The following is a 7,201-nucleotide window of genomic DNA, read 5'->3' on the forward strand; positions in this document are numbered from 1 at the left end:
AAGGTAGTGTACCTCCAATGATGCATCTGTGCAAGCCCAGCCATAAAGTCCTGGTCATCTTGCCCCTAGTCAAGGAAGCAGTCAAGAGCTGTCTACTTTCAGAACTTCCTGCAAAATTGGTTGAGTCTCCACCAAGACTCCATGGCAACCCACTTCTGCCTCTGCCAGTCCTATTTCTTCCCTCTAAGGGCACCTCCCAATAAACCTCAGTACCCTAGACTGCCTCTCAGATTCTGCTTCCCAATGAACCCAATCTGTGGCAGCTGAGAGCATATTTTCATTGTTGTTGCTGCTATCAGTTTTTTTTTTTTCAATTGTGGTAAAGTACACATAACACAAAAGGTACCGTCTTAACCATTTTAAGTGTATAGTTCCATAAACTATATAAAGTATAAAGTATAAAGTATATTCATATTGTTGAGTGGTCATCACCATCATCCACTCACAGATCTCTTCATCTTTCAAAACCAAAATTCTGTCCCCATTAAATACTAACTCCCCATTCCCCCTTTCCCTAGCCCCTGGAAACCACCTCTCTACCATTTCTGATAGAACCACCTTTTTTGTTTCTGTGAATTTGATTCCTCTAGGAATCTAATATAAGTGAATTCATATAGTATTTGTCTTTTTTATGGGTGGCTTATTTCACTTAGCACAACATCCTCAAGTTCATCCATGTTGTAGCAGGTGTCATAATATCCTTGTATGTATATGTATACTGCATTTTCTTTATGCACTCATCCATTGATAGATACTTGAGTTGCTTCCATCTTTTGGGTATAGTGGATGCTGCTGCTTTAAACATGAGTGTACAAAAAGCTGTTCAAGACTCTGCTTTCAATTATTTGGCGTATGTACCCAGAGGTGGAATTGCTGGATCGTATGTTGATATTATGTTTAATTTTTTGAGCGACCGCCATGCTGTTTTCCATAGTGGCTGCACCATTTTGCATTCCCACCAACAGTGCACAAGAATTCCAGTTTCTCCACATCCTCACCAACCCTTGTCATTAATTGCTTTTCAATGTAGGCTTCCAGGCCTCCTCCTAGAGGAGCCATGTTTTTTAAATGCCTTGGGCAGTTTTACAACAAATAGATTTGAGAACCACAGTTCTGAAATCTAGTAGCCACACCATCCTGCTCCTGCATGGATCTGATACACATCTCCAAAATTTTAAAACAAATCACAAAGAATGGTGTAACAGGCATGGACCCTGATGTCCAAAGCCCTGGGTTCTTTGTCTTATTTGAAGTGACCTCCATGTCTTTGCCAGTAAAATGAGACCCTCAAAGCAGAAAAGCAATAAGATCCATCTGACTCTTGTGCTAGAGCTCCAGGTAGGATCTCATTTAGAGAAATCATTTTTGCTGAGCATGGACAGACACTACACACACAGGGGAACTGGACACAATCTTCCACCTTCTCAGTGTTTATCTTCCTCAACTCTGCACATATCTCCCCTAGAGACACCCCTGGGGATCTCAACCTCACAGCTTTCCTATGTCACTTACTAAGGGTTAAGTAGGGAGCTTCAGGAGCAAGAGCATCCACCCCATGGTCAGAAGGAGCGAGGGCAGTGAAGGCTGTGGCCAACCGCTCCCATCCAGGATTTGTTTCCTTTCAGAGCTGTTGGCCATCCCTGAGCCTAGATAGGAGTCTGTTCCTTAAAACAGAAACCTGTTGGGGTGGGGGGGGGCTTCCCTTCCCTCAGAAAACCCTTGTATTCACTACTCCAATGGGTTGACATAGCTCTTACAGAGGAAGAAGAATGAGATTTTAAAATTCCACAGACATGACTGTCTTAGAATGCTAGCAAAATCTATTCCACTATGAAAGCCTTCACTTTCCCCAAACCTGATTGCTGACCAAACTACTTTAATTGTGGCAGCTAGAGTATCTTTCTTAAGCACTTAGGTGTCTGTCAGGCACATGCTCTAGGTACTGGCACTATGCTAGATTCAGGAGGAAACACACACACAGTAGTAACGCTGCAGTGCTGATTTGTGAATTCTCAGGGTCAAGAACTTTGCCTGGGAAAGACTCTGTGGCCACTGAGTCTGTCCTTATAGATCAGTAACCTCCCTGGTGGGAAAGTGGGATGGATTGCTCCCCTGACTCCCGGAGAGCTCCGTTTCTCTTATGAAGGATGGCAAATACCTGTTTAAACTTCTTTTTGATATTCTGATGAGGGGCCTTCCTAGCTGTGCCCCAGGTACAGGAAAATCTCATAATGCTGTGGGGAGGTGTGCAAGTAAAGCCTTATGGACATGACTCTGATTGGAAAGGGACACTGCTGGTCACCTCCTCTTTCACATTTGCTGACTTTCTCACTTGCTGACAGAGGCCTGATTGGGTTGACCACATGTTTCATGAATCTCTTCCAGCCACAGAGGTTGAATATTTGACTAGTCTAAACTAATCATGTAATTCCATTTCCCTTATCAAAGGACATGTGATATCACCCTGGCCAATAAGAGGCTTCTAAAAAGGTTTTTTTTAATATACATTAAAAAGAATACAAGTCAGGGATTCGTCTCTTCATGCTTTTGATTGTTGTTTGTGGATGTGAGTTTTGGCACTTCTACAGCCAAATGTGACCATGAGGACAAAGCCAAAAGAATTCTAGAGTCTTAACTTGGTCAAGCCATTGAATTAATCAACCATGAAATCACTCTGCCTCTGGGCAACAAAATCCTTAACCTAAAAACACTTTTAGCTGGGAATTCCGTTTCTTTTAGCCAAAAGCATCCTAACACAACAGTGGCCCAACATGGAGCTTTGACCAAAGGATCCAACAGGACACAAGGCAGCATCAGCAGGGTATTAACTACAAACCTGCATTATCCACATGTAGAATAATGAGCTACCGCATGACTTGGCACATAAAATAAACTCACTGAGCACCTTGTCATATTATGGATGAGGAATCTGAGGCTTAGGGAAATTATAAGAACCAAATTCCGTAGTTCTTTATATTTCATAAATTGCTTTTATATTGGTCATCTCACTTAATTGTTATAAAAATTACTATTATTATCTTCATTTTATAAGTGAGTAAGCTAAAGCTGATGTGGAATATTAAACTATTAATAGTTACATTGTGTTTTATAGCTTTATGCAGTTCTTTGCTCATCATAATTTCTCTAATTATTACCTTTAAATCGAATCTGTAAGGTAGAGGTTTGTAAATAAAGAAACGGGCTCAGAAGGGTCAACTTGGCCAAGCTCCGCTAAGGTCCAAAGCTGTTCTTCCTACATCAGTGACTCTCACAGTGCAGGCCCTGGACCCACAGAGTCAGCATCACCAGTGAATGTCTTAGAAATGCAAATTATCAGGTTCCACCCAGACTCACTGTATCAGAAACTCTGGAATGGAGCTCAGCAATCTGTGTTTGTTTACAAAGACCTCTAGATGATTTTGGTGCACACTTATATTTGAGAAGTGTTTGCTTTGTACTACAGCTGTCTCTTCAGTGACCTGTCCAAAGTTATCCTTCAGGGTCTTGGTCAAGGGCCAAGTGTTCTTTCTAATACAAAAAGTCAAGGCTAAACTGAAAAAAGAATATGGACTCCAACCATAAAGATAAAAGCTAAGATCACAGTTGATCTCAGACTATAAAATCATGAAGCATATGCTATACTATAAGTAAAATATTGCCCTTCAACCTTGAAGAAAATTATTTTAGGATCAATAAGCAAAGATGATACTGTTGTATACTGTATACCTCACATGATCAACTCATAGAACTTAAAACCCCAACTAGTGGGATGGCCAAGATCCAACCAAAGGAACTGAAGACTGCAGAAACTGATCCTTAATGAGCTGGTGAGGTGAAGGCAGACTATAATATCAATCACCTACTATGTACCAGACATTTGACAAATGTGATGTTGTCTCATCTCAAACAATCCCTCTTGGTAGGTATCACCCTGCCATGTAAAGTACCTGAGACTCAGGAACTTAACTAACTCGCCCAAGGTTCACCCAGTTAATGAGGAGTGAAATCATTGTTCAGATAAAAGCCTGGTTTCCTCCAAACTCTGAAATATTTTGGCTATTTCGCTTTATTGTTGATTATGCTGCATCTGGGAGAAAAGCTTTCAAAGCAGCCCACATTGAGCACCAATGTCCTATCTGCAGCTGAGAGATTGGCTAGGTCCTCAGGACCCACTTACCCCTCTTTGCTTCTGAATCCACCCTACTCTGTACTCTGTGCAGGTGGTCAGGGAGCATCACGCTCATTTTTATAACCCTCAAATTGCCTAGCACAGGGCTCAGAACAGAACAGGTGCCCTTAAGTGTTTACTGAAAACATTCTCAGATACTGCTGTTGAGGCACAGCCCTGAGCTTCTGGAGATGATGGTATTGGAAGGAACAATATCTTCCCAGCATGTCTACTATGCCTCAGGCCACTGCTGGACAAATGAACCCTTGGTCTGAGCAACAGTGAAAAAAATCTTTCTGTTCCTGTGTGATTGGATTGTATCAGCCCAGCACCTCCTGCAAACCACAGGGTGGTTGCTCAAGAGATATTGTTGACAGATTGATTTACCGACTAATTTATACGACATACTTATCCAATGACATAGGTATCTTGGAGGGAGTTCAGAGGAAAATAACCAAGATGATTAAAGGATTGGAAAATGTGCTTTACAGGGAAAGGTTATGGGGACTGGGGTTATTTAACTTGGAGCTGAGAAAGCTGCTGAACACTGCATGCATAGGCTATTGCACTGGAAAGAAGATATGGCTCCTTGACTCCATCCTGCTAGCTTTCCACCTAGAACACCAAAGCCTAGAGAGCAGGGGTACCATGCAGTCAGCAGGTCTAGGCGTTGTGACCACTAGTCCATTGGTCTCTCAGCAAAACCAGGTCCCCTGCATCAGCACACACACACATGCATATGCACACACACACACACACACACACACACACACACACACACACAAACCTATGTGCATACACATGCACAAACACACAAACACCCAGTCACATACACACACATTACAGGCATGAACACACACAGACACACACATATAGACATGCATACCCACACACATATACACAAACATACGTTTAAGCACGTTGGTGCTGAAAATGGCAACCAGCTCTCCTATTTCCCCCAGCTTAGATAAGGAAAGCAGACCTGTCTGAGACCACCATAATAAAAGGATTTCTGGATGATGTTTACATATCTAAGAGCATAAACAAAGAATAATGCAGGTTATACTTCTCTAGAAATTTCCCAGAGCAGAGGATATTCTCACTGTCTGAGGTGTACTTCTGGGCTGTGGGAAGGAACCAGATGCCCTCCCGGGCCTCCTTCATGGTTACACTGCCAGAAGGCAGTGGCTCATGCCCCCTTGCCCATCACTATGGAGTGGACCTCCTCCTCTCCAAGTACAGGATGAGTCTGCAGTGGGGTGGAGCCCAATGGGAAGGTGCAGAACTGAAGCACAGAGATAATTAGTGTCAGTCATGCTGGACTTGGCTGAGAGTCTGCCCTCACTGGCTGTGTGCCCTCTGCAAATCACCCAGTTACCCCAAGTCTCAGTCTTTTTGTCATTAAACCTGGGACAGGAGGATGGCATTTGCTTCAACCAGGGATGACTAAAAAGAGCAACAAGGAGGAAAGAGGTTTGAGGCAGACCTGGGTTTGACTTAGTGGTGCTTCCATAATTTAACATCTCCATGCCCCATTTTCTTCTGTAGGAATGGGTGCAACGATGCTAACCCTGAAGCCAGTAGAGGAAATTCAATAATGTAATTCCTAGGGACTCCTGACCCTTTTTCCTGCCAATCTCTATATTCGCCCTGGCTCTTTATAGCCTTCTCTTGAAGTCTTGATCCTCTGAGAAGCAAACATGGCCCCTGAACCACCCCACCGTGGGCCATACTCACCCTGTAGGAGTGGAGGGGCAGCTCCCTTCCACCCTAAGAGACTGAGGGGGGTCCTCAGGAGGGATTTCTCCCTCTCTGGCTCCAGTGACTGCATTGTTCACCCCCTCGGTGCAGGTGGGAGAACCAGACAGGCTATATAATATTAACATCCTGTAAATTAACGAGCAGGAACCTGAATCTTAGCAGCACCGTGTTTAAACATGACCTACCACCAAACAGCCCAGCAAGCTGGGGGAAGAGAACCAATCTTGCATCACCACATGCATCCTGCTCAAGACGTCCCTCCCAGAGTCTCAGGCTGAAACACCTCCTTCTTGGCTGTGACTTCCCAGAGCCAAGATACTCTACCCCTGGGGCGGCTGACCCTAAGAGACACAGGCCTACTGAGACTCAAAAAGACTCACCATCCTCTGCAGAGCAAAAGAGCATGGCCGGCTCCTCTGAGCCCTCTGAGACCCCAGGGAAGTGGCCAGTGGAGGAAAGTCAGACCACTGTGGATGCTTGCCCCTCTCTCTGAAGCTGATTCAGCCTCCCGGGGCCACAGGACTAGTGGCCTTCTTCTGGACAGCCCTTGCGGCTGCTCTCCTTGTCTTAAGAGCCCAGAGCCCCAGCCCCACAGAGCAGGTGACCTACCTCCTCTGCTTAAGCAGACAGTCCTTTTACATGAAAGCCAGACACCCAGCAGCTCTCCTCAGAACAGAACTGGATTATGACGAACTGAGAGAGGATTAGTAGAGGACACCATCTGCAGAGAGAATAATTAGCTTAGTGGGTTACACAGATTGTTCCTGGCCCTCTGCCCAAGGCTGCACTCTTCAAGACTGTTAAATACAGCCCCCATGGGCTTTCAGGGAAGCCCTCCAAGCACCAGGGGCTCCCACCTGATTCCAGCTGCTTGGGTAGGCCATGAGCAGCCCGTGCGGACAGGGGGTGCTCCATGGAAACACAAGTACTGAGCTAGAAACACCAGGGGAGAAATGGTTAGCTGATTCCCATCTCCCTGAATAAATCAGAAAAGGAAATATGATGTCATTGCAAGACATAGGAATTCGGTGTATGAAGTCCTAAAAGAACAATCTGACAAGTACACATATCCATCAGCTGTTTTCTGTACCAATGCTGAATAACCAGTTTCCCCCTTGTAAGACCCTACTTACTCATTTTAGACTGAAGTGATCATTTTGGCTTTACATTGACAACACTTCTGGTGAAATTTTGAAGCCTGGAATTATCAAACCCTCTCTCTCTCTCTCTCTCTCTCTCTCTCCCTCCCTCCCTCCCTCCCTCCCTCCCTTC

The 7,201-nt window shown here is 44.5% G+C and overlaps 1 protein-coding gene across 1 annotated transcript in view; it reads right to left on the reverse strand.

The window, feature by feature from the left end:
• Nucleotides 1–6,529, reverse strand: part of RP1L1 (RP1 like 1) — a 50,853-nt gene extending 44,324 nt beyond the window's left edge. Inside the window, 1 exon segment of the mRNA XM_040469757.1 lies at nt 6,310–6,529. The gene's annotated coding sequence lies outside the window, so the exon portion shown is untranslated.
• Between the last annotated feature and the right edge of the window lie 672 nt (nt 6,530–7,201).

Source organism: Herpailurus yagouaroundi, unplaced genomic scaffold (genome assembly GCF_014898765.1).
Source record: "Herpailurus yagouaroundi ecotype Mexico unplaced genomic scaffold, PumYag 28, whole genome shotgun sequence".
NCBI classification, from domain to species: Eukaryota; Metazoa; Chordata; class Mammalia; order Carnivora; family Felidae; genus Herpailurus; species Herpailurus yagouaroundi.